Here is a 5000-nt window from a genome sequence, read left to right as displayed (position 1 = left end):
GCCATGTCGAGCGCACCACAAAACACAGCGCCATCTGTAGGTCTCCCGCGGCATGACGTCCTGCAACGACGATACCGCCATCTATGAGACGCCAAGCCGACCAAGACATCGATGGGCCCACAGTGCCCATCTTTCGACCCCACCCACAAAGCCTGCGTCCTCTGTCGACCACAGCACCCCAACGCCAGCGCCTCTGCCGCACGAAATCGTGGACCGGCAATCACTCCACCTGCGCCCCACTCCAACCGCCCAACTCGCAACTCCAGCGGATGAACGGCGGACTTTTCCCGCAGTCGCAATGTGCAATCCACCCCTATAACATGCGTTTCATGAAGAGTTATCTCCAATATGCGACATTCCCGCTGTCCCTATACATGAGCTGCGGGCTGTACCAGTTACGAGCTAGAGACGCGACCGCGTTGCTCTCTGTACGAATGCCGATGCTGAGCGGTCAGCTAGGAGGCGCTCCATCCATGTCGGTACCGGTGAGCGTTGCACTCGCAGTCGCAAGAACGTACGGCAAGTATATTACCTGGAAGAGTCAATGACAGTCCACGCCCCCCTGCGTGGGAAGAGTCTTTCTAGGCCATGACCCACCGGAAGGGCGCAGCGTCCCCCACCCCAGACATGTGACGTCACACCATCGGTATTGACGACTAGACTGATTCCTTATAATCATTTGCCATACACCGGTGGAAGCTGCCGAGACGAGTAACTACATAGCGGGCTCGCCGTGTCACTAATGTACAGAGATACAACAGTTTCGACTGGAACCGGATTAAACGTATACACGGCGCTGATTAGTAATAGATAGAGCCATCAGAATACAGATAATGTATACAACTGTCCGTATACATGCTGAAAGACTCTGCTCACAATCACAACCACACGTCAGCCACACACCCTTATCACGCACTACTCTCTGCCTGTAACACGCACACAGACAATATGTAAGCACCAGCATGGAACAACACCCAGTGCATCCTCTCCGCCACATTAGACAATCCACACTGTCATAACCAGACTGGGAGGTCCACTCAGAAAACAGAATATCCCACCCACCCGACAACCACCATTGCTCAGCCAAGCCACCAACACCCACACATGTCCTACACAGGGGTGCACCCAACATCACAATACTGCCTCCTCTCACAGCACACAAACAATGGCAGGAATGAAAGACACAGGTCTGCCACAAGCATGGAATGAGAGCGCCGCCTGTCATGAGCCAAAGGTGCATCCTGACGTGGCAAATCAGATGATGCCGCAGGCATCCACTTACTATAATCACAATCAACAAACCGGCCGCCCCGCCCCGCCCCCCATTAAACCTTTCCTTACAACAATGTGTACCTTAACCTAACCTATATCGTACCGTAACCTAACCTATATCGTACCGTAACCTAACCTATGTCGTACCGTAACCTAACCTATGTCGTACCGTAACCTAACCTATGTCGTACCGTAACCTAACCTATGTCGTACCGTAACCTAACCTATGTCGTACCGTAACCTAACCTATGTCGTACCGTAACCTAACCTATGTCGTACCGTAACCTAACCTATGTCGTACCGTAACCTAACCTATGTCGTACCTTAACCTAACCTATGTCGTACCTTAACCTAACCTATGTCGTACCTTAACCTAACCTATGTCGTACCTTAACCTAACCTATGTCGTACCTTAACCTAACCTATGTCGTACCTTAACCTAACCTATGTCGTACCTTAACCTAACCTATGTCGTACCTTAACCTAACCTATGTCGTACCTTAACCTAACCTATGTCGTACCTTAACCTAACCTATGTCGTACCTTAACCTAACCTATGTCGTACCTTAACCTAACCTATGTCGTACCTTAACCTAACCTATGTCGTACCTTAACCTAACCTATGTCGTACCTTAACCTAACCTATGTCGTACCTTAACCTAACCTATGTCGTACCTTAACCTAACCTATGTCGTACCTTAACCTAACCTATGTCGTACCTTAACCTAACCTATGTCGTACCTTAACCTAACCTATGTCGTACCTTAACCTAACCTATGTCGTACCTTAACCTAACCTATGTCGTACCTTAACCTAACCTATGTCGTACCTTAACCTAACCTATGTCGTACCTTAACCTAACCTATGTCGTACCTTAACCTAACCTATGTCGTACCTTAACCTAACCTATGTCGTACCTTAACCTAACCTATGTCGTACCTTAACCTAACCTATGTCGTACCTTAACCTAACCTATGTCGTACCTTAACCTAACCTATGTCGTACCTTAACCTAACCTATGTCGTACCTTAACCTAACCTATGTCGTACCTTAACCTAACCTATGTCGTACCTTAACCTAACCTATGTCGTACCTTACCCTAACCTATGTCGTACCTTAACCTAACCTATGTCGTACCTTAACCTAACCTGTATTGCGCCTTAACCTAACCTGTATTGCGCCTTAACCTAACCTGTATTGCGCCTTAACGTAACCTGTATTGCGCCTTAACGTAACCTGTATTGCGCCTTAACGTAACCTGTATTGCGCCTTAACGTAACCTGTATTGCGCCTTAACGTAACCTGTATTGCGCCTTAACGTAACCTGTATTGCGCCTTAAAGTAACCTGTATTGCGCCTTAACGTAACCTGTATTGCGCCTTAACGTAACCTGTATTGCGCCTTAACGTAACCTGTATTGCGCCTTAACGTAACCTGTATTGCGCCTTAACGTAACCTGTATTGCGCCTTAACGTAACCTGTATTGCGCCTTAACGTAACCTGTATTGCGCCTTAACGTAACCTGTATTGCGCCTTAACGTAACCTGTATTGCGCCTTAACGTAACCTGTATTGCGCCTTAACGTAACCTGTATTGCGCCTTAACGTAACCTGTATTGCGCCTTAACGTAACCTGTATTGCGCCTTAACGTAACCTGTATTGCGCCTTAACGTAACCTGCATTGCGCCTTAACGTAACCTGCATTGCGCCTTAACGTAACCTGTATTGCGCCTTAACGTAACCTGTATTGCGCCTTAACGTAACCTGTATTGCGCCTTAACGTAACCTGTATTGCGCCTTAACGTAACCTGTATTGCGCCTTAACGTAACCTGTATTGCGCCTTAACGTAACCTGTATTGCGCCTTAACGTAACCGATATTGCGCCTTAACGTAACCTATATTGCGCCGTAACGTAACCTATATTGCGCCGTAACGTAACCCACATTGCCCCTTAACGTAACCCACATTGCCCCTTAACGTAACCCACATTGCCCCTTAACGTAACCCAACACACGTTGGGCCTTAACCCAACACACGTTGGGCCTTAACCCAACACACGTTGGGCCTTAACCCAACACACGTTGGGCCTTAACCCAACACACGTTGGGCCTTAACCCAACACACGTTGGGCCTTTAACCCAACACACGTTGGGCCTTAACCCAACACACGTTGGGCCTTAACCCAACACACGTTGGGCCTTAACCCAACACACGTTGGGCCTTAACCCAACACACGTTGGGCCTTAACCCAACACACGTTGGGCCTTAACCCAACACACGTTGGGCCTTAACCTGCTCTGTAATTGTCATACGACGCGTTAAATTAGTGTAGTGTTGCCTAACTGCAACCCCCGCAATATAGTTTGCTACTCGCACTGCCCGGTCCCCAGTGTATCGCTTCATGTTAAACACCTTGCAGCTATACACTGTAATGTGGATGGCAGCAGGACGTACATGCTCAATGCCCTTTGCAGTTGTTCATTGGCATTTGCAGTTGTTCATTGGCATTCGCATGTGCGAAGCACTTAGCCTACGCTGTGGTACGGCCTGTGTCAACTGTCCGCTGATGTTGTACGTCCAAATCACACACTGTACTGCACATTGGTCCTCATGTACTGAATGATACATCGTGGTACATGTGACCGTACAACGACTGCGCCAACAACGGCGAACCATGCGGTCCAAATGTTGTGCACTCAGCTACGTGTCGTCTCCCTATAAGAGCTGGATTGCAGTGTGGTATGCCCTGGATGGCGATCAGCATGAGCCGTCTGTTGATGTAGTGGCGCGTGTTGTCAGACGTAGTCGTCTCTTCTCACACACCGTGATAGCATGGTGCACTGCGTTCCACATCTGCGACATGCGACAGAGGCCGGTTGACAGTCGTTCGCGCAATGGACATCGCATACGTACGGGGGCCACCTTCCACGTGTTCGCGAAGCGTGCACATGTTGTTGCGTGTATGTGGGCAGACATAGTGTGTCGTGACACCTGACACAGGCATGCAACAATCGTTGAATTTGCAAATGGCGATGGACGCCTACGTTTGCTGGTGACGTTATGCAAATGAACAACTGGTAAACCGTTGTGGTGCGGTTGTTCTCGCTAGAGGTGAATCAGTGATGGCGACGATCGGTTGAGCTACCAACCGGTTGTTCCAGCGATACCCACCATGCCCACGAACGTGAATGGCATCTGGGTGTGAAGCGATACGCGGCGGTGGCTGGGTGGGACCGTCCCCGGCCGGTGAGGGGGGGCCTCCCGGCGTGCTGGCCGCGCGGTGCGTGGGCGCACGCGCTACAGCCGGCTGGTGGGGGCGGCCAGTGGCAGGCGCGCCGGCCGACGGAGGCGGCAGGCGGCGCAGCTGCGCGCCGGCGCACCCTGCACGCGGCGCCGTGCGGCCAAAGTAGGTCCTCGCGGGCCCGGTGCGAAGCGCGGTGGACATCTGCAGTGTGCTGGTCCGATTGAGGACTGTGTGCGCTGAGGATGCGCCGCCGCCCGGCGCTCGGCGCCGCGACGCCGTCTGCTGCTCGGTCGCCTCTGCGGTTCTCGCAGGTGGTTTGTATCGCAGCTGTGCGGACGTGTTGGCGCGTGCGCTGTGCTGGGAGAGTTCGCTTCGGCACCCAAGTGGGGCTTTTGTCCTTCTGTGGCGCTGGCGTTGGAGCTGCCGGTCACCGTAGGTGGCGCGTGTTGTCTCCCGCCGGCAATGCCACGACAGCACGCTCCC

This window comes from Schistocerca americana, unplaced genomic scaffold (assembly GCF_021461395.2).
Source record: "Schistocerca americana isolate TAMUIC-IGC-003095 unplaced genomic scaffold, iqSchAmer2.1 HiC_scaffold_597, whole genome shotgun sequence".
NCBI lineage: Eukaryota > Metazoa > Arthropoda > Insecta > Orthoptera > Acrididae > Schistocerca > Schistocerca americana.
Note: the sequence above shows the minus strand (reverse complement) of the source record.